Source organism: Lagenorhynchus albirostris, chromosome 7 (genome assembly GCF_949774975.1).
Source record: "Lagenorhynchus albirostris chromosome 7, mLagAlb1.1, whole genome shotgun sequence".
Lineage (NCBI taxonomy): Eukaryota > Metazoa > Chordata > Mammalia > Artiodactyla > Delphinidae > Lagenorhynchus > Lagenorhynchus albirostris.
This window is the reverse complement of record NC_083101.1, coordinates 71013259-71037304: the sequence shown is the minus strand read 5'-3', so window position 1 is coordinate 71037304 and position 24046 is coordinate 71013259.

The window sequence follows — 24046 nt, the reverse complement described above, 5'->3', positions numbered from 1 at the left end:
CTTAAAAGCTTTTGCACAGCAAAGGAAACCATAAACAAGGCAAAAAGACAACCCTCAGAATGGGACAAAATACTTGCAAATGAAGCAACTGACAAAGGATTAATCTCCCAATTTTACAAGCAGCTCATGAAGCTCAATATCAAAAAATCAAACAACCAAAAATGGACAGAAGACCTAAATAGACATTTCTCCAAAGAAGATATACAGATTGCCAACAAACACATGAAAGAATGCTCAGCATCATTAATCATTAGAGAAATGCAAATCAAAACTACAATGAGATATCATCTCACACCGGTCAGAATGGCCATCATCAAAAAATCTACAAACAATAAATGCTGGAGAGGGTGTGGAGAAAAGGGAACCCTCTTGCACTGTTGGTAGGAATGTAATTTGACATAGCCACTATTGAGAACAGGATGGAGGTTCCTTAAAAAACTAAAATTAGAACTACCATATGACCCAGCAATCCCACTACTGGGCATATACCCTGAGAAAACCATAATTCAAAAAGAGTCGTACCAAAATGTTCATTGCTGCTCTATTTACAATAGCCAGGACGTGGAAGCAACCTAAGTGGTCATCGACAGATGAATGAATAAAGAAGATGTGGCACATATATACAATGGACTATTACTCAGCCATAAAAAGAAACGAAATTGGGTTATTTGTAGTGAGGTGGATGGACCTAGATTCTGTCATACAGAGTGAAGTAAGACAGAGAAAAACAAATACCATATGCTAACACATATATATGGAATCTAAAAAAAAAAAATGGTCATGAGGAACCTCGAGGCAAGATGGGAATAAAGACGCAGACCTATTAGAGAATGGACTTGAGGACACAGGGATGGGGAATGGTAAGCTGGGACAAAGTGAGAGAGTGGCATGGACATATATACACTACCAAATGTAAAATAGATAGCTAGTGCGAAGCAGCCACATAGCACAGGTAGATCAGCTCGGTGCTTGTGACCACCTAGAGGTGTGGGATAGGGAGGGTGGGAGGGTGGCAGACGCAAGTGGGAAGAGATATGGGGACATGTATACGTATAACTGATTCACTTTTTTATAAAGCAGAAACTAACACACCATTGTAAAGCAATTATACACCAATAAAGATGTTTAAAAAAAACCTCCTATAAAAACTAAATTTTTTATATGCCTTTTATCCTGTAAAGTACAACTTGGCAAACAATCTGCATAAGCTGCTGCTCTTCCCTTATGTAAATATTTTTTAAAACTTTGGGTTAACTCTTTGATTTCAAGTGATGCTAAAAAAATTGTGCACTAAACTGAATCAGTCAGCAGTTCTTCAGCCAGTATATACAATCTGGGCTCTAACTCAAGACATTGCTTATCTCAGCCCTTGTTGGCTGAAAGAAGTGAGTGTGAAGGTCCTTTTAAACCTAATTTTAAGATTAAAAGATTTTTGAAATGATTTCTATGATTGATGCTTACTGGCATTTTATTGAAATTTTAAAAATATAAGCCACTTACTCCCCTAGCAAAGAAATCATGACTGTAATGAAAGATTCCAATTAATAAAGCTGTCACCATTGCTTCAGATTAACACTGTTAAAGCATCTGTGAACTAAAGTTAAAATAAAATTCTCTGGAACTGCCGCAGATGAAGTCGTTTTGGATTAAGAAAAATATTTCTCTGCCTTTCAAAGGCATTTCCTTCTTTGCCTGTACATGAAATTTCATAGAACCTGAAAATCATTATAATAACTCAAACTTATGAGTTTTTAAAAGAAAATATTTTAAAATTAAATATAAGGAAAAGTAGCTCTACAATTTAATGTTTCTCTTTAGAATGACAGACTGCTATAGCCACGGTAGCAATGACTAATATTGATATAGGATTTTCCTGTGGGAAAATCTTTTTCCAAAATTTTATGTCTACTTTACATTGACCATAAGAATGTGATATTAATGTTATCCTATGTTACAGAAAGGAAGAAATAGATTCCCCTTGTGCTGTGATCAAACATCCTCAGAAAACTTCTCATTTGAATGTTCTCATTTGAATGCGGAAGGGGGAGGAGGAGGAGGGGGAGGCGGAGGGGGAGGCGGAGGGGGAGGAGGAGGAGGGGGGAGGAGGAGGAGGATGGGGGAAGAGGAGCGGGAGGAGGAGGGGGAGGAGAAGAAAGTAGAGGATGAGGGGGAGGAGGAGGGGGAGGAGGAGGAGGAGAGGGATGGGGGAGGAGGAGGGGTAGGGGGAGGAGGAGGATGGGGGAGGAGGGGGAGATGGAGGAGGAGGCGGGGAAGGTGGAGGAGGAGGCAGGGAAGGTGGAGGAGGGGGAGGTGGAGGAGGAGAAGGTGGAGGAGGAGGAGGTGGAGGAGGAGGAAGAGGGGGAGGAGGAGGAGGGGGAGGAGTAGAAGGAGGAGGAGGAGTGGGAGGGGAGAAAGAGGAGGAAGAAGAGGAGGCAGAGGAGAAGAAGGAGGAGGAGGATGGGGAGGAGGAGGATGAGAAGAAAGAGGAGGAGGAGGGGTAGGAGGAGGAAGACAGGAGGAGGAGGAGCAGGAGAAAAAGGAGGGGAGGAGGAGGAGGGGGAGGAGGAGGGGGAAGAAAGAGGCGGAGGAGGGGGAGGAGGCGGATGAGAAGAAAGAGGAGGACGAGGGGGAGAAGTAACATGAGGAGGAGGGGGAGGAGGAGAGGGAGGAGGGGAGGAGGAGGAGGGCGAGTAGGAGGGGGATGTGGAGGAGGAGGAGGGGTCGGTGGAGGAAGAGGGGAGGAGGAGGAGGGTGAAGAAGGAGGAGGAGGAGGGGGAGGAAGAGGAGGAGAAGAAAGAGGAGGACGAGGGGGAGGAGGAGGAGGAGCAGGGGGAGGAGGAGATGGGAGAGGAGGAGGAGGAGGGGGAGGATGAGCAGGAGGAGGAAGGGGAGAAGAAGAAGGAGGAGGAGGAGGGGGAGGGGTAGCAGGAAGAGGAGGAGAAGGAGGAGGACGAGGGGGAGGGGGAGGGGGAGGGGAGGAGGGGGATGTGGAAGAGGAGGGGGGAGTAGGAGGAAGAGGGGGAATAGGAGAAGGGGAAGAAGAGGAGGAGAAAGGGGAGAAGGAGGTGAAGGAAGAGGAGGATGAGGGGGAGAAGGATGGAGGACGGGGAGGAGGAGGAGGAGAAGAAGAAGGAGGAGGAGGAGGGGGAGGAGGAGGAGGGGGAGGAGGAGAGGGAGGAGGAGAAGAAGGAGGAGGAGGAAGGGGAGGAGAAGGGGGAGGAGGAGGGGGAGGGGAGAAGGAGGAGGGGGAGGAGGAAGTGGGGAGGAGGATGAAGGGGGAGGAGGAGGAGGGGGAAGAAGAAGGATGAGGAGGGGGAGGGGGAGGAGGTGGGGGAGGAGGAGGAGGAGGCTGGGGAGATGGAGGAGGGGGAAGAGGACAGGGAGGAGGATTGGGAGGAGGAGGAGGGGCAGGAGGAAGAGGAGGTGGGGGAGGAGGAAGAGGGGGAGGAGGAGTAGGGGAGGAGGAAGAGTGGGAGGAGGAGGGGGAGGAAGAGGAGGAGAAGAAGAAGGAGGAAGAGGAGGAGCAGGGAAGGAGGAGGAGGAGGAGGGGGTGAGGAAGAGGAGGTGGAGGCATAGAAGGAGGAAGAGGAGGGGTAGGAGGATGAGGGGGAGGAGGAGAAGAAGGAGGAGGAGGAGGAGGAGGGGGTGAGGAAGAGGAGGTGGAGGCGTAGAAGGAGGAAGAGGAGGGGTAGGAGGATGAGGGGGAGGAGGAGAAGAAGGAGGAGGGGGAGGAGGGGGAGGACGAGGAGAAGAAGAAAGAGGAGGGGGAGGGGGAGGAGGAGGAAGGGGAGGATGAGGGGGAGGACGAGGGGCAGGAGGATGAGGGGGAGGAGGAGGGGCAGGTGGAGTAGGGGAGGTGGAGGAAGAGGGGGAGGAGGAGGAGGTCAAAGAAGGAGGAGGAGGAGGAGGAGGAGGGGGAGAAGGAGGAGGGGGAGAAGGAGGAGAAGAAAGAGGAGGACGAGGGGGAGGACGAGGGGGAGGAGGAGGTTGAGGAGGAGGAAGAGGAGGGGGAGGAGTAGGAGGAGGAGGAGGAGAAGGAGGAAGAGCAGTGGGAGGAGGAGATGGGGGAGGAGGAGGAGGAGGGGGAGGAGAAGGAGGAGATGAAGAAGGAGGAGGAGGAGGTGGGGGAGGAGGAGGTGGGGGAGGAGGAGGCGGGGAAGGAGGAAGAGGAGGAGGGGTAGGAGGAGGAGGGAGAAGTGGAGGAGGAGAAGGAGGAGGAGGGGGTGGGAGGAGGACGAGGGGCAGGAGGAATAGGAGGAGGGGGAAGGGGAGGAGGAGGGGGATTAGGAGGGGGAGGAGGAGGGGGAGGAGGAGGGGGAGAAGAAGAAGGAGGAGGAGTAGGAGATGAAGGAGGAGGAGAAGGGCTTGGAGGAGGAGGGGTAGGTCGAGGTGGAGGAGGAGTAGGAGGAGGTGGAGGAGGAGGAGGAGGGGGCGAAGGAGGAGGAGGAGGAGGAGAACAAGGAGGAGGTGGAGTGGGAGGAGGAGGAGGGGGAGGAGGAGGAGGGGGAGGAGGAGATGAAGGAGGAGGAGGAGGAGGGGGAGGAGGAGGAGGAGAGGGAGGAGGAGGAGGACAAGGAGGAGGAGAAGAGCAAGAAGAAGAAGTGGGCAGGGGAGGGAGAGGGGAGGGGGTGGGGGGGAAGGAGAAGAAGAGGAGGAAAAAGGAGGAGCAGGGAGAAGGAAGGAGAACAGGAGGAGGAGGGGTGAAGATGAAGCAAAGGAAGAAGAGGAGGAAGGGGGAGGGGAAAGAAAGAAGGGGCAGAGAGAGAGAGGATTACATAAGAAGGAAGGAAGGAAGGAAAGAAGTGAGAATGAAGAGAAAATCCTTCCTGATTGCCAATGCTGCTTTAGATTCCCTCCTATCTCTATCTTAACCTTCAACCCAAACTTTTTTATAAGTGTAATTAGTATGCATGGTTTCTTGGTTCTCCCATCTTCTCACCCTTCAATTCACTCCATCATGGCTTCCATCCTCACCACACAATCAGAACTATTCTTACTAATGTAACCACCCTTCTCTATTTAATAAATTCTTGGGAACTTTTCAGTCTGAAACATCTCACAGAACCCTTCCTAACATTTCCAACATTTGACTTATGTATTACCATCATTATTAACTTCTGATTGCTACCTTTGCATCTTGTTTGAGATTCCCTCGTTACTCTTTTCCTTTAAATGTTTACATAAATCAGGAATATACCCTTAGAACTTTTCTCTTCTCATTGATCTCTTCTCTTCTCTATAAACTTTATTGAGTAATCTTATCTATTCTGATGTTTTCAACCACTGTCTTTTTTTTTTTTTGGATACAGTTTATTTCAGAATTTAAAGCAAACACATCCAGAAATTGCAGTCAGAATATTCAAATAGAAGCATGTGAGAAATTGTAAATATGACTACAGGGGTATCTCTTACATGAGATCAATAGAAAACTAAGTATATATTTTTTATTATCACAAAGTACACATAGATTGGTTATTACATCAATAATTTTACTCAAGCAGGAAAGAAAACTCAGAAATTAGGACAAAATTAATTGTAAATGCTCTGTAAAAAACATGTATTTATCAGACGTATATGGATATCTAGATATTTGGTTCCCATTTCTTATGATAATGGTAAAATAAATAAGAATCCTTATTTAATGAAAGGTAACCATAAAGTAGGTGTATTTCAAAAAAGGGACCAGAAAGATTTCGAATTCAGCATGAAGTTTCTGGGATTCTTTCAGGTGGATGGTACATGTATGGTTTACGCATAATATAGAGAAGGTATATATTTTTGATACTGTGTATTTGGGAAAAATCAATGTGCTCCAAAATACAACAAAATATTCCTGCATGTATATAATTCTGTGAAATGTGAACAGATAGTTGGTTTTTCAAACTTGCCTTTATTAGATGTTGTTAAGGTTTTCTAAGAGGGCTGAATTAATATTTTCTCTAAAGCCAATTTCACTTGAGAAGGGAAGGCTCATAAAGTTAAGGTGTGTTATTGGAATTACAGATGTTAGTATTTTAGGTTATGTGGATGTGGATATTACAAAGGGCTTATTACTTTGACACCTGGGTAGTTGCGTGCGTGTGTGTGTGTGTGTGTGTGTGTGTGTGTGTGTGTGTGTGTGTGAGTGCATGCACACGTGAATGTGTGGGTGAAGAAAAATGATGTCTCCTTCTGGGACCATACGTCCAAACAGTTTTAATAATAGCATATGTAAGAGAATTTTGCACACTTAAGACTTATTAAAAAATCTGCCTTTGATCCCCAACTGGGTCATGCTGTATGTAGACATTTGATATTTTGCAGAATAGTTTTCAAATTTTAAATCAATTTCTAAAACAAAGAAGTCCATATATCCAACTGTCTCTTGACTGTTCTTAATTGACAAACTTAAAATGTCTACAATAGAGCACTTGGTTCTCCCTCAAATCTTCCCCTCCCCTAATCTTCCTCGTCTCAGCAAATGACACCAAAATTGATGGAGTTGTTTCTATGCATTTCTTAATTAAAATTTTGTGTATGTGTCTGAAGAGGAGTGGTCTGTTGTATAATCACTGGAAGTTTGCCATGTGTGTTCCCAATTTACACTATAAAGTTCCTCTTAAGGGGGATCTTTTTATGAAGACAGAATGACTACTAGAAAGTTTTTCATGAGTGGTGCTAAATTATAAAGACCTGGCATAATCACATGTATATTAATATTTATCGAGTGCCTACTAAGTGCTCAGCACTCTTTTAAGCACTGAGAATACGTCTCTGAATTGATGTACCTCAGCTCTGCAGAGACAAAACCAAATGGATGAATCATATAATCTGATGAGGGTCAACTCCACTACTGCAGTTTCCTACTGGGGACACACAAAACAATTGCCAAATTCCTTTCTATCACTAAGAATGTCTTATTTTTGGTAGAACCAATTTAAAAAATTAAAAATAAAATGAGTCCAAAATAATTCAAGCGATCTTTAAGTCAATATGAGCTAGCGTAGCTTATACAACATACATGAATATAAATGCATGAGGAATTCAGAGGAAATAAAAGAATTGAGTCAACTGAGTCATTAGTTAAACAAACACATATTGAGAACTGGTTAACCAGTTGCATACATTTGGTATGCTCACCTACCAGAATAGTCATGACTGTTCCTTGCTTCTTTCACTCAACACATGTTTACTGACTGTTTACTCTATGGTGGGCACCAAGCTAGGGGCTGGGCATAAAGGTTGCATCAGACACATCCTTGTCCTCCTGGATTTCATGCAGGATCCACTGGGTCTCATGAGAGGACAATTTTCTAAGTCATTTATATTTTCTGGAAGCTGACATTTCTTGTTGCTTTATAGGAGGACCACCTCATACGTGTGGTCACAATTATACGTCACCATCTGCAAAATACAGGGTAGCCACCCTGGAATCAGGTCCCATTTCAGCAAAGTTTTAAAAAAGCTTGGCCTTGTGAATTAGCTGCCTCTTTTGTAAGACCTCTGGGCCTGATCTTGTGTCCTGACCTGTGAGGTGAGGTAGCTTTTCTATTCTTCTCTGCTACCCACTGGGAGTTTTAGAATCTGGATTTCCTGTGTTCTCAATTCTCACTGCTTGAGCCTTCAAGCCCTGGATGGGGGGCGGGATGAGCTTTCAACTGGGGGGACCGGAAAACGGAGTCTTGAGCTGAGCAGTGACCCCAGCTATGTAGCTCTTACCTTAATAGATTTCAGTTTTCTCCTCTGCCCAACAAAGAATTTAAGGAATTTTAGGGATCCCTAACAACAGCAAGTAGAAGTATGAACCTCTGAGTCTCAGATGGTCTGTAGAGCCAGGGTGGGGGGATGAGGGGTGGGGAGGTGAGGAGACAGCTTGTTTGTTCCCACGCTTCCCTTGTAGGTGTGAGTACGTGTCACGTGCCTACGATGGGGAGAGTGTTGATATTTTCACTAAGACCCTTCCTCTCCTTACATCAACCACTCTCTTTTGATGACTCCCAAATCTTTGTCTTCATCCCTAACCTTCCTCCTGAATTCCTACACAACTACCAGCTATAAATTAGACACTTTCATCTGCTCCACAGTCAAGCTCAATATGTCCAAAGCCAAACGCAGTTATTTTCCTCATCAGACTTTCTATTCTTGCCACATTCCCAATCTTTATGAAGCACACCAACTGTCGAAACATTTGTCCCAGTAGGAAAGGATCCTGGACCCCTCCTCTCCCTCATCCCACATTTAATCAGTCATTCAGTCCTGTTGAGTCTATTGTCGTAAGTATATAACTTATCTTTCCCCTCCCCACTATCTTTGACCATGGCAACATCTACCTACCTACTCTCACCAATTGCCTATCTATGTTTCACAATATTAAGAGAGTGATCACTCAAAAAAATATATTCATGACAGTGGACACATTTAAAATCCCTCAGTGTCACCCCCACTAATTTTAGAACAAAATCTTGTCTTTAACATTATAAAGTCTTGCCTACCTTTCCAAATCCATCTCCCACTCTTTCCTAACACACCTTGTGAACTAAGCATACTTTATTTCCCTGATTATATTATATTTGACCTCATCTCTGTGTCTTTGCACATACTGATCCCTCTGCCTAGAACTTTCTTCTCCAAATAATAGAATTCAGAAAACCATCATTTTATAATCCCTAATGAAATAACTGATTCAGGCAATGGTCATCGATGGATATTAAAACCATTAAGCATAAGATTGATGGGGAATAACACACTTTCACCATCTCAGTTTACTAATATACTAAAAGTGAGACAACCAGACATTATTTGATCCCAGATGTGATGTGATATGAGGTCCTCAGCACTGTCTATGAAGAATTCTTGATTCCCCCCACAAGAAACACTAAATCTAAAAAAAAAAAAAACTTTAGTCCTAACTTCCAGCCTATAGAAATAGACTAATAAATTTTAACTGACATCATGAAAATTATTTAACTAAATTTAGAGAGTAGATAGCTTGGGTTCCCCCCAAAGAAGACCTTGAGACTAGGTTTATGGTTTATTTGTGGAATGTCATTGGCAGAGAAATGAGGAAGCAAAACAAGCAAGGGAAGAGAAGGAAGCCACTAATAGGAGTATAACTGAGCAGGTTACTGCTGCAGGTAACTGGGGTTCAATCCCACTAAGGAACTCTGAAAGACAGAGTAGAACCTAACTCAGAGTTATCCCAAGTTTAGGAAGCTAGATCCTTTATCCACTCTCTTCAGTTCTTTGGTTGAAGGCCGCTTGGGGTGGTGGAGTGGGAGTGAAATGGAACAGGACCCTATGGTCCTTGCCCACCTTGTCCTCAGCCTGCCTTTTGTCTGTAGAAAAACTTTAGCCAAAGAAAAAATTTAATCAGAGAAGTGAGAAAATGCAGAAACAAAGGAAAACAGTCAAACGAGACCAAATAATAAGAATTTAGTCATTAAGTAAAGTCAAGGACTTTTAGTTCCTCCTCAAGGGCTATAGATAATATTCTGAGCCATATCCTTTGAACTGTCTTATAGATACTGAAACCCCCAATAGGTGGAAGAAGTTAACTACATCATGACAAGACTGTAGTCATGACATAAGCTGCCACAATTCTGAGAACTGGCCTCAAAGAAATGGGAACAAACCGACCCTGGAACTAAAGACTAACCGTACTTAAAACAATCAAGATGACGCTGGTCAGACCACTGCATTACCAATTTTAAGATGACTATCAGAGCTGACTGTGCTGTTTCTGCATGTAGCCCCCTCCCTCCAACTATAAAAGCTCTTGCCCACTGATTGTCAGTGGGGAAGTTGGCCTTTAGACAGGAGTCCACCCTCGCCCACCTCCCTGCCAGCCTCCTAAATAAAGCAGACTTTCCTTTCCACCAACTTGCCTCTTTATTGGCTTTTGAGTGGTGAGCAGCCAGGCCCCCACTTTCGGTAACAGGAGGAGGGTGCATGGCTGATGGTGGGAAGACGCAAGGAAGCCCAAAGGCAGTGTCACAGTTAGCTGCTTTCTTTTGGAGGCTATTGGGTCAGGGTGCATGAGAACAATGAGTGCCAAAGGAATATGAGCAGGGCACTAACAGCATCTGCTACCGTAAAATAATCTATAGGACGACTGACCAACATAACCATGAAAAGGGGAGTGAGGAAGAGCCACTATTCCAGACTAAAGGAGACTTTAAAAAGACTTCAGTGAAATAACCAAGTCAGCAAGTGGTTTGTTTGAACAAACCAAAGGCATTTTAAGTCAATCAGGAGAATTTTCAGATGCTTTGCAAGACATATTCAGGAAATGTAAGTCCCATTTTGTGATACAAACAATAAAGACTCAGTGCTTAAAGTGAATGTAGTACTATTGCAGAATTTTCTGCAAGGAGTTAAGTTGGACGATACAAGCAAGAACATTTCAGGATGAAGCATCAACATTATAAGAGAAAAGAGGATCTACAATTCTGTTGTGGAAAAAGTGAGAAAGCCTGTTACTTTCATTGTGACTATATTCCCCATGGCATGATCATACATCACGGTCTGGAGAAACTTGGGTTTCATTATGAATTGATCTTTCATAACTACAGTTCAAAACACTAGGGAGTGGAGTGAGCATATTTGCTGCAAGTGACTAAAATTAGGGTTTGTGTATTTGTCTGTAAATATGGCTCAGGACTCAGACTCTGAAACAATTTTCAATTCCTGTCTCAGGTTAATAACAAAGGAAATCATCTCTTTAACGAAAATGCCATTGGAGATCGTGTATAATTTTGTGATACTCTATAGCTACTAAGGCACCTAAGAGAGCAAAGCTCTCTGATCAATTCCTTTATAGAAGCACAGTCTAAAGGGTTTTGCCATTTCCTGACTCTAGGCACAGAGATAAGCTGGGCCAGCTGCTCTGTTCCAGCTAACCACCACAAATGACTTCACCCTGTGGCCAGCTTTGCTGAACCCCAGTTATAGAGTCGCAAGGTTATTGAAAAAACTGTTAAAAAGGGAGAGAAAAAAGAAAAACTACCCACTGATACCAAGGCTTTTTTTCCCACACAACATGCCGTATCTTTGGTGTCTGCAACCACAATAACAAAGGTTATTTGTTTATGTACATTGGCTTCCAAGCCAGCCCCCAAATCACAAGTAAATATTATAGATGGTATACAGCAACACGGTTATTAAACACTCTATAAAGAATTGTTGCCTTGGGGACTTCCTTGGCAGTACAGTGGTTAAAATCTTCACCTTCCAATGCAGGGACGCGGGTTCAATCCCTAGTTGGGGAGATAAGACCCCACATGCCAAGTGCTTTGCACTTTTTTTCATTCACTTACCTGATCCTCACAACAACCTCATAACAGAGATACTAATATTACATCCTTTACAGATGAGGAAAATGAGGCACAGAGAGGTTAGTTAACTTGTAAAAAGGTACACAGCAGGGAGTCAGGATTTTAATTTAGACATGGATTAGATGCCAATAGGAACCATCTCAATTAAATATTAAAAAAAAGATTTTAGCATCAGGGGAATGAGAAACACAGGTAAATTTATCATGGATTTGGTCCACAATTGCCTCCCTCCATCATGTTTAGAGTAGAAAATGCATCTACGTGGTCCACTGATAGCAGCCAAGAATTTTGGACATGAAAATCCCTCTCAAAATAAAAGAAACTACGATTTCAAAATACGATTTCCAACTATAATTTCAACGTTATTTTACTACTAAGTAAATAAATCCAAAGAGTGTTTAAATGCTGAGTATTCTTTCTTGGCCCTGAGGTTAAATATTGATACTGGCTATTACAGGAAATTAATATAAACACGTGCCTTGAAGAAAATATTAATAAGAGAGAATCAGTGTAAAATATGTTCCATGGATTCCAAGCTTTGCACCGTACTATAGGAATAAAAAGTCACAGAAATTTGGGAATGTACATGAAAGTCAAACAAGAATGGATACTGCCAACCTTCTCAGAGCCTTTTATATGTTATTCATTGTGAAACCCCATACATAATATGCAGTGTTTCCTAAGCTATTTATTTTTTAATAGATCTTTATTGGAGTATAATTGCTTCACAATACTGTGTTAGTTTCTGTTGCACAACAAAGAGAATCAGCTGTAGGCATACACATGTCCCCATATCCCGTCCCTCCTGAGCCTCCCTCCCATCCTCCCTATCCCACCCCTCTAGGTCATCGCAAAGCACTGAGCCCATGTCCCTGTGCTATGCTGCTGCTTCCCACCAGCCAACTATTTTACATTCTGTAGTGTATATATGTCGATGCTACTCTCACTTCACCCCAGCTTTGCCCTCCCACCCTATGTCCTCAAGTCCATTTTCTATGTCTACCTCTTTATTCCTGCCCTGCAACTACGTTCATCAGTACCAATTTTTTTTTTTTTAGATTCCATATATGCTTATTAGCATATGGTATTTGTTTTTCTCTTTCTGACTTACTTCACTCTGTATGACAGACTCTAGGTCCATCCACCTCACTACAAATAACCCAATTTCGTTTCTTTTTATGGCTGAGTAATATTCCATTGTATATATGTGCCACATCTTCTTTATCCATTCATCTGTCGATGACCACTTAGGTTGCTTCCACGTCTTGGCTATTGTAAATAGTGCTGCAATGAACATTGTGGTACATGTCTCTTTTTGAATTATGGTTTTTTCAGGGTATATGCCCAGTAGAGGGATTGCTGCGTCATATGGCAGTTCTATTTTTAGTTTTTTAAGGAACCTCCATACTGTTTTCCATAGAGATTGTATCAATTTACATTCCCACCAACAGTGCAGGAGGGTTCCCTTTTCACCACACACTTTCCAGCATTTATTGTTTGTAGATATTTTAATGATGGCCAATCTGACAAGGGTGAGGTGATACCCCATTGTAGTTTTGATTTGCATTTCTCTAATAATTAGTGATGTTGAGCATCTTTTCATGTGCCTCTTGGCTATTTGTATGTCTTCCTTGGTAAAATGTCTATTTAGGTCTTCCGCCCATTTTTTTAACTGCATTGTTTGTTTTTTTGATATTGAGCTCCAAGATCTATTAGTATATTTTGGAGGTTAATCCTTTGTCTGTTGTTTCATTTGAAAATATTTTCTTCCATTCTGAGGGTTGTCTTTTTGTCTCGTTTATACTTTCCTTTGTGTGCAAAAGCTTTTAAGTTTAATTAAGTTCCATTTGTTTATTTTTGTTTCTGTTACTCTAGGGCATGGGTCAAAAAAGGTCTTGCTGTGGTTTATGTCAGAGTGTTTTTCCTATGTTTTCCCCTAAGAGTTTTATAGTATCTGGTCTTACATTTAAGTCTTTAAACCATTTGGGGTTTATTTTTGTGTATGGTGTTAGGTAGTGTCCTAATTTCATTCTTTTACATGTAGCTGTCCAGTTTTCCCAGCACCATTTATTGAATAGGTTGTCTTTTCTTCATTGTTCTTGCCTTCTTTGTCATAAATTAGGTGCCCATATGTGCATAGGTTTATCTCTGGGCATTCTATCCTGTACCATTGATCTAAATATCTGTTTTTGTGTCTTGATTACTGAAGCTTTGTGGTATAGTTTGAAGTCAGGGAGCCTGATTCCTCCAACTCCATTTTTCCTTCTCAAGATTGCTTTGGCTATTTGGGGTCTCTTGTGTTTCCATACGAATTGTAAAATTTTTTATTCTAATTCTGTGAAGAATGCCATTGGTAGTTTGATAGGGATTGCACTGAATCTGTAGATTGCTTTCGGCAGTACAGTCATTTTCACAGTATTGATTCTTCCAGTCCAAGAACAGGGTATATTTCTCCATTTGTTCATGTCATCTTTGATTTCTTTCATCAGTGTTTTATAGTTTTCTGAGTACAAATGTTTCACCTCCTTTGGCAGGTTTATTCCTAGGTATTTTATTCTTTTTGTTGCAATGGTAAATGGGAGTGTTTCCTTAATTTCTCTTTCTGATTTTTCGTTGTTGGTGTATAGGAATACCAGAGATTTTTGTGCATTAATTTTGTATCTTGCAACCTTACCAAATTCATTGATTAGTTCTAGTAGTTTTCTGGTGGCATTTTTAGGATTTTCTGTATATAGTATCATGTCATTGGCAAACAGTGACAGTTTTACTTCTTCTTTTCCAATTTGTTTTCCTTTTATTTCTTTTTCTCCTCTGATTGCTGTGGCTAGGACTTCCAAAACTATGTTGAATAAGAGTGGTGAGAGTGGACATCCTTATATTGTTCCTGACCTTAGTAGAAATGCTTTCAGTTTTTCACCATTGAATATGATGATTGTTGTGGGTTTGTCATATATGGCCTTTATTATGTTGAGGTAGGTTCCCTCTATGCCCATTTTCTGGAGAGTTTTTATCATAAATCAGTGTTGAATTTTGTCAAAAGCTTTTCCTGCATTTATTGAGGTGATCATATGGTTTTTATTCCTTACTTTGTTAATGTGGTGTATCACATTGACTAATTTGCATATATTGAAGAATCCTTGCATCCCTGGGATAAATCCCACTTGATCATGGTGTATGATCCTTTTAATGTGCTATTGGATTCTGTTTTCTAGTATTTTGTTCAGGATTTTTGGTATTGGTCTATAATTTTCTTTTTTTGTGATATCTTTCTCTGGTTTTGGTATCAGGGTGATGGTGGCTTCATAGAATGAATTTGGGAGTGTTTCTCCCTCTACAATTTTTTGGAAGAGTTTGAGAAGGATCAGTGTTAGCTCTTCTCTAAATGATTGATAGAATTTGCCTGTGAAGTCATCTGGTCCTGGACTTTTGTTTGTTGGAAGATTTTTAATTACAGTTTCAATTTCATTACTTATGATAGGTCTGTTTATATTTTCTAATTCTTCCTGGTTCAGTCTTGGAAAATTGTACCTTTCCAAGAATTTGTCCATTTTTTCATGGTTGTCCATTTTACCGGCATATAGTTGTTTGTAATAGTCTCTTATAATCCTTTGTATTTCTTCAGTGTCAGTTGTGATTTCTCCTTTTTCATTTCTAATTTTATTGATTTGCATCCTCTCCCTTTTTTTCTTGATGAGTCTGGCTAAGGGTTTATCAATTTTGTTTATCGTCTCAAAGAACCAGCTTTTAGTTTTATTGATCTTTGCTATTGTTTTCTTCATTTCTATTTCATTTCTTTCCTTCTACTGACTGTGGGTTTTCTTTGTTCTTCTTTCTCTAGTTGTTTTAAGTGTAGGGTTTAGATTGTTTATTTGAGAGTGTTCTTGTTTCTTGAGGTGAGATTGTATTGCTATAAACTTCCCTCTTAGAACTGCTTAGGTTGCGTCCCATAGGTTTTGGGTTGTCGTGTTTACATTGTCATTTGTTTCTATGTATTTTTTTATTTCTTCTTTGATTTCTTCAGTGATCTCTTGGTTATTTAGTAACGCACTGTTTAGCCTCCATGGATTTGTGTTTTTTACAGTTTTTTTTTTCCTGTAATTGATCTCCAATCTCATAGCATGGTCAGAAAAGATGCTTGATACAATTTCAGCTTTCTTAAATTTTCTGAGGCTTGATTTGTGACCCTACATGTGACCTATCCTGCAGAGTGTTCCATGTGCACTTGAGAAGAAAGTGTATTCTGCCACTTGTGGATACAATGTTCTATAAATATCAACTAGATCTACCTGGTCTATTGTGTCATTTAAAGCTTGTGTTTCCTTACTTATTTTCCGTTTGGATGATCTGTCCATTTGTATAAGTGGGGTGTTAGAAGTCCCCTACAATTATTGTGTTACTGTCGATTTCTCCTTTCATGGTTGTTAGCATTTGCCTTATGTATTGAGGTGCTTCTATGTTGGGTGCAATAAACATTTATAATTGTTATATCTTCTTCTTGGATTGATCCATTGATCATTATGTAGTGTCCCTCCTGATCTCTTGTAACAGTCTTTATTTTAAAGTCTATTCTATCAGATATGAGTATTGCTACTCCAGCTTTCTTTTGATTTCCATTTGCATGGAATATCTTTTTCCATCCCTTCACTTTCAGTCTGTATGTGTCCCTAGGTCTGAAGTCAGTCTCTTGTAGACAGCATGTATATGGATCTTGTTTTTGTATCCATTCAGCCAGTCTATGTCTTTTGGTTGGAGTATTTAATCCATTTACTTTCAAGGTTATTATCTATACATATGTTCCTATTTCCACTGTCTTAATTGTTTTGGGTTTGTTTTTGTGGGTCTTTTTCTTCTCTTGTGTTTCCTGCTTATAGAAGTTTATTTAGCATTTGTTGTAAAGCTGGTTTGGTGGTGCTGAGTTCTCTTAGCTTTTGCTTATCGGTAAATCTTTTGATTTCTCCATTGAAACTGAATGAGATCATTGCTGGGTAGAGTAATCTTGGGTGTAGGTTTTTCTATTTCATCACTTTAAGTATATCCTGTCAATCTCTTCTGGCCTGAAGAGTTTCTGCTGAAAAATCAGCTGATAACCTTATGGGGATTCCTTTGTATGTTATTTTTTGTTTTTCCTTTGCTGCTTTTAATATTTTTTCTTTGATTTTAATTTTTGTTAGTTTGATTAATATGTGTCTTGGTGTGTTTTTCCTAGGGTTTATCCTATATGGGACTCTCTGTGCTTCCTGGACTTGGGTGACTATTTCCTCTTCCATGTTAGGGAAGTTTTCAACTATAATCTCTTCAAATATATTCTCAGACCCTTTCTTTTTCTCTTCTTCTTCTGGGACCCCTATAATTCAAATGTTGGTGTGTTTAGTGTTGTCCCAGAGATCTCTGAGATTGTCTTCAATTCTTTTCATTCTTTTTTCTTTATTCTGCTCCTCGGCAGTTATTTCCACCATTTTGTCTTCCAGCTCACTTATTCATTCTTCTGCCTCAGTTATTCTGTTATTGATTCCTTCTAGTGTATTTTTCATTTCAGTTACTGTGTTGTTCATCTCTGTTTGTTTGTTCTTTAGTTCTTCTACATCTTTATTAAACACTTCTTGTATTTTCTCAATCCATGACTCCATTCTATTTCCAAGATTCTGGATCATTTTTATTATCATTACTCTGAATTCTTTTTAGGTAGATTGCCTATTTCCTCTTCATTTATTTCGTCTTGTACGTTTTTACCTTGCTCCTTCATCTGTGATGTATTTTTTTTCCATCTCTTTTTTTTTTTTTTAATGAGTGGGATTTTGTTCCTGTCTTACTGATTGTTTGGCTTGAGGCTTCCAACACTGGAGTTTGTAGCCTATTAGGTAGAGCTGGATGTTGGTGCTGAGATGAGGAACTCTGTGAGACCTCACTCCAATGAATACTCCCTGAGGTCTGAGGTTCTCTGTTAGTCCAATGGTTCAGATTTGGAGCTCCCACTGCAGGAGCTCAGGCCTGATCCCAGGCTCATGAACCAAGATCCCGCAAGCCGCCCGGGGAGGAAAAAAAAAGAAAACAGTAACAAAGTAAAAACTAAAATTAGACTAGGAAACTAACAGATATGTTAGGAAGAATATAAACATAAAAATATAGATGAATCAACAACTGGAAGGTACATCAGTACCACAATAGTAAAAAAGAGAAGGAGGGAAAAGGAAAAAAAAGGGGGGGGCAGGGGGAAAGGCCTTGGCTGTGGAGAGCCGGGCATAAGCAAGGGTGAGGTTTGGGTGTTGGGCGGGGCTTATGCTCAGGACCCACTGGAAAAGTGGCTGGAAAAGGCCCTGGGGGATGTGGGGGGTGGCACTTAGGCTCAAGGAACAGAAGGGACCCAGGTGTGCCCCCCATCCCTGGTCTCAGAGGGCAGGGGACCTCACCTGGGAGCCCAGCAGGCTTCCCGGGCTCATGTGGGTGGGGCAAACGCCCTCCTCTCCTCTCCTGCTCCTCTAGTCTGTTGTCTGGGAGGGCCCCTCCCACCTGCCTCTCCTGATGTCCCCGGCCTGCCTCCTATGCCCCCAAGGACCTCCACGGCCTGGAGGGGGCTTTGAGGGCAGGGGACCAGCCTGGGAGCTCAGCAGGCTCCCTAGGCCCAAGTGGGCAGGGCAATCACCCTCTGCTCCTCTCCCTCTCCTCCCAGATGGCTCCTCCCACCTGCCTCTCCTGATCTCCCCAGCCTCAGGGTTGCCAATCCTGTCTGGCCTCCACTTCTCCTCCCCCCTCAGTTCTCCTACGTCCTACCAGTTCATTTTGGAGTTCCTCCTATCTCTTTCGGCGTCAGAGTCCCCCACCAATGGCCGGCAGGCACCCTAGTTGTGGGGAGATGCTAACTGTGTCATCCCACACCGCCATCTTGACTCCACCTCTTCCTAAGCTTTTAATCATCAATTTTCTTCAGGAGTGTTCTCAGGATTCATGTGTCAAGGAACTTATTGGGGGGATTATTGGTCTCACAGATGGTATTATTCTTATTTGCAAACACCTACAATGTTAGCCATTACAGGATCATCGTCTGGTTTTTACCAATTAAATATAGTATCAGATAGAAATGGTATAAAAAACCAACTATGAATTGCTATGAATACTGAAATTTGGGAAAGATATTAGAACCTATTTGGTGCAACCTCCCACCCAGGGCGAATGATACTATGAAAAACTGAGGTTTGGTTCTACTTTTCCATGTAATAATCTTACTCTGAAGGATTAAAAGTTCCAGAGTAAAATGTTTCTCTGCAAGGAGATCATCACATATTCTACAGAAATAATTAGAGGCCACATCAGCTGCCTCACTAAACTAATTATAAAGAGAAAAACCTAGGGTGACAATATAATGAAATATAAATTTCTATTATTATATTCCTTTAATTGGACTAAATAGGCTGAACAGTAGCTTTGTACCCTGTAAAGAACTTATTCCAGGAAAGTAACAATGACCTGGGAGAATGTAGGAGGCACATTTCAGGTCTCTAGCAGTCCGTAACTAATGAATGTTTAATAATACCCATAATTAACCAATATTTAAGCTGTAAGTCAGGAACACATGCTAGGCAAAGACATGGAGAACCAGTCAAGGACATAGCACAGGAGAATTTAGGTGGCAAAATTATGGAAAATTAACATATAAATGGTCCTTCAAATAGATACCCATTCCTGCCATTTTACAGATGAAAATAGTAAGGCCCAAAGGTAATAGGTGACTTACCAAGGTCACAAGGCACGTCAAAGGCAGAGTCAGAACTATGAGGCTGAACCAATGGCAATTACTGGTATTTATTTGACCTAAAAAAATGCTAAAAGAAGAAGGAGGGAGAGGAGGAAGGCAAAGGGAGAGGAAGAAAAAAAAGAAAAGAAAAACTCCCCACTGCTAGCCCAGGCCTTTTTTTCACAATATGCCAGATCTTTGGTGTCTGCAACCACTTTGCACTGAAAAACAGGGGGGCTTGGGGGTGGGGCAGAAAGATCTGGGATGTTGGGTCTTAATTACCGAAAAGAGCCTTCACCTAAATATGAAAATCGACTCTAAGTATTGGGAAACTGGAAGAAATAAAGTCTAAGACCTTTCCATTTAAAAAATAAGATAACCAGTGGAGCAAAAAATAAATTGGAGAATGAATATAATTAAATATCTGGCTCAAATAATGCACCAGTTTGCAAATCGTAAAAAATAATAACCTTTAAAATTATTTTGAGCACAATCTAAGGGTTGGTAACAGTAGTTCATGTTTCTTTTGAGCTTCCCTCCAAGGCTCCCTGGCTCCACCTAGTGCCAAGCAATCAAAAATTACACAATAAACATGACTTGGAATTCATAGCATACACTGCCACTTTCTTCTTTTCCTTAGAAAAGCAACCTGGGGAACTGTTAACCTCTTCTCCACAAATAGAAACTGTGAAGTGTTTTAGCTCCTTGCAAACCTCAACGTTTATGACAACCATAGATGCCTGGATATATCTACACACTCATATCCTGAAAGAAATTCAGCCCAATAGACGATTCATTCTTTCATACCACAGGCCTTATTGAGTGCTTTCTTTGTATTGGGCACTGTACAATGGTCTAGGATGGAAACCAAGACCTAACAGTCTGGTAGAGAAGAGAAACAAGGAATCAAATACAAGAGAGTGTAATAGGGGTTTATCGCCTGAATTGACTTTTAAGAATGACAGGAGGTATCCAAGTGAAGACTCAAGGGAAAAGGCAAGGCCTGAAGAATTAACAGCCTTGTGATAGCTTGTAAGCACAGACTGGAAGGCTTTCAGGGAACTGATTATAGCAGGAGGCTCTGAAAGGCACAATGGTGAAAAAGTAGACTCTGAAGCCAGAATGGCCTGGTTTAATCTTGATTCTCCTACTTTACCCTCCTGTGTCTTGGTTTTCACATTCATCAAACTGGAATAGTAACCATATCTCTCACACAGGGTAATTGTTGAGGATGAAAGGAGTTAACAAACGGAATGCACTTAGAAGAGCACCTGGCACACAGCAAGTGCTCAACATTTATTGGCTGTAACTATTCTGGCTGGAGTATAAGTACTTATGGACTGGAAAGGGAGGCAGTCACCAAATGATGCACAAATGGGAGCTGAGACTCTTTCTCCCTCCACACATGTTCTGTAGAGGAACCAGCCCAGGGATGCTCACAAGCAGACACTTCCTTCCTTTCTCTAAGGACACCATGGGGAAGTCTAGAGAACCAGCTACCTCAGAGGTGATCACTTTCACCTTTCAGCCCTAGTATGAAGGAAAATGCTCCCAGCATCTCCCCACAGCCCTTAAAGTTACCAGGGGCTCAGTGGCTCAGTGGTTACATGAGACTAAGAGTCTCAGAGTAGAGAAATTTGTGCTCCCTGAAGCCTCCTCCATGTCAGGACAGAGGATGGACAGAGAATGTAAGAGAAAGATCATGGCTCACTGGCACTATCTCATATCTGTCTGCCTTCTTCTTATGTGTCTCGCATCTCTTGGTACATTCTTGTCTTCTACCCACCAAGGGACCATGGAGGAAAAGAAGGAAGAGGAGAAAACAAGAGGAAAAAGAAGAAGGAGGAAGAAGAGGAGGAGGACAGAGACTAATATTTATTGACTGCTTATATCCTAAGCATCTTCTATGTATTGATATTAATCTCATTTAATTAGCACAACATCCAATGAGATGGTACTATTATTATTCACATCTTACAAATGAGAAAACAAACTAAGGCCCAGGGTGATTAAATAATTTACCCAAATTCACACAGCCGGTATGTGGTGAAGCTGGGAATCTAACATGTCTAAACCACCACACTTACAGTCCTCCATGCACCCTTATGCTTTCTGAAGGCCGTCAGCCTAATGGGCTGACTAGGCTTGCCTTCTTCATGAGGTGTTCCATGCTCCAAATGCCTCTCTCCTCCCCACCCAGACCCTGGTCTAAATAGTTATTCTTTCAAAATACCTAGGTAATAAAAACTATATATATATATATATATATATATATATATATATGCATGTATTATATGTGTGTATTCGTGTTTGATTAAATTGACATTAAGAAAAAGAAGAGTTCTAATTCTCTCCCAGCAGTATACATCATAACACGCTCATGCAGGTGCACACCCCCCAACACTTAATCCTCCCAGAAATATCTGACTTTTGAATGGATTGTTAATTTGAATTATTCCTGAATAAAAAATAAAGATATCTCATTTTTTCTTGAGAACCCCACACCTTATTTATTTATTACTTATTGGCTGTAACTATTTGGGCTGGAATATAAGTGCTTATCTTCATTATCCTCAGACAACGAATACCCTTAAGATCAGAACCATCCTCCACTATCAAATATACATTTATCAGCCATTTACAACTTCATACGCAAGGAAGTTCATGTGTTACTTCTCCTGGGAATTGCCTTATAAGCCTCAACTTTACTATAGAATACAAAGTTTTCCCTCCCTCCCCCCACTACAAGAATTCAAGACCAGTCTTAACATGCACAATTGTTTCCTGTAAGGACCAAAAGGTCAGACTTATGTGAGGGTAAAGAATCAAATTTGGAAGGAAAGAGAAGGAGAATAGGTCAAAATTCAAGAGAATGATAATTTTTACACTAAGAATTTTGTACTTGACCTTAAGAATCTCTCTATATTACTTTTTCTACTAATAGAAATAGAGATTTGTATTATAAGAGCATTTCAGATCTCTCCAAAGTTAAGCTATAAAAATAGAAAAAGGGAAATGGAAATAAGTATCAAGAAGTATTATGTAAAAACAATAAGCTTTACAAAAATCATTGTAATGTAATCAATGCAAAACATCCATTTTGCAATACACAAGATCACGCTCTTAAGTCAACCAAACACATATCAAGATACCTTTGTTTTGCAGGCACTGCTACACACTATCAGGGAGATCCCAGGAAGGCAATGACTAGGCAGGCTTTCAAAATTGGTTTCTCACTCTAAATTTAATTTGACTCATCTAGTGCCTTATCTACATATTTTCTCATTTCTCACTCTGTTCAAAGAGCCTGAGTCACTATTTTGATTTAAAATTTATAAAAGAAATGCTGTCTGTAGACACCTAACAACTTGAGTCATTGATGTTTTTATAGGTAGACTTTCTTAGATAGAAAAGCAATATTTAGATGTCCGACAACGTGAGTCAGAGATGTTTTTATAGCCTATTTTTTTAGAAAGACAAAAGATTTAAGGGGTTTCCCCTTAATATTACACAAATATCGTTAAAGCCTTTGGAGCCCTGCAGCATGACCCCTTGGACTACCTCTGATATCAGCCAAGCAGCAGGAGACAGCTCCATACAAGCTCAGACTCAACTCACCTATATCCTCGTGCATTTTCCTACTTTCTGCCTCAGAACCTTCACTGACTCTGGGCTGTGCAGCCCAGAAGTGCCCCTGAGCCCCTGGGGTCAATCCTCAAATAAGAAAGGGTCGTATACTGGGTGATCTAGGAATTCGAGGAGGGTAGAAAGGCATCACCTGAAGGGTTGCCTAAGGTGAAACTTGCAGGTTCTCAAGAGTTTTCAGGGGAATCTAGGCCCCCATTGATCACGGCAGCAACTTCGATAACACACCCTCACATTGGATTTCCCTCCTTCCCTGTCTTAATCTTGAAATCACTTCCCAAATAAACTATTGGGTTGGCCAAAAAAGTTCATTCGGGTTTTTCCATAACATCTTAAGGAAAAACCCGAACGAACTTTTTGGCCAGCCCAATACTTGCACAGAAGACTATTTCAGGCTCTGCTTTCTGGGAATCCAAAACAAAACAAAATGATTCATATTTTAAAGTGTGCAAGTCTTAAGGTCTAGTTAGTTTTTGAAAAATTGTAAGCCGAAAATCCTGGTGATCTGAATATACCTCTCTTCATACTATAGGGTATAGTATGAATTCACAAACAAGTGAAATTCACAACAGTGAAATTGAGAAACAAGAGTCTCAATTCACAACAAGTGAAATTGAGAATTATTAAGCTAGATAAACAACAATTTCTAATTTTAAAAAAGCAATATTAACAGGAAATGAAATGTAAAACCAGTGTCAAAACCATACTATGATAACTAACAATATGTACTTCTGGAAATTCCAGTTACTTGGGAGCTTTGTAATTGCCAAGACAATGTGTCAGCCAAATATGTTCAAAGAAGGAGAAATTCAAATCTTTGATGAACTTCATTAATGCACTAGTGCTTATAACACCAAATTTTAGAAATACCTTAATACCTCCCATAATAGTTCAGTAGTCGGTAAGGCTTAGCCACATGTAAAGAGTAAGAACTATGGAATTGTACATTACTCACTGACTAAAGAACAGACTTGGATTTTTGGATTAGTTCTCAACCCACAAACTCAGGGCATAAGAAATCTTTTCATTACACAAAGCTATCTACTGTGATGGGGATTTGTCCCAATGGAATTTGACCTATTACAAGTTTACACAGGGGCATTAATTAAATTGCTTGTTTTAAGCAGGGGAAAGTATCTTCTGAATGGTAAAAAAGATAAAGATTATTCTTAGGAAGCCTTCTTAGGAACCAATTTTTGTTCATTTAAAACTATCAATAACTGAAAATAACTTCTGAGGCAAAGAGGATTCCCCAGAAGGCTGCTGGACAAACAAATGCTTTGTCAATGGAAATGCAGGGCAGGTTAGTGTGTGGAAATGATCCACGGACCTTCCGCATTAATAGGGTTGGTTTCATTCA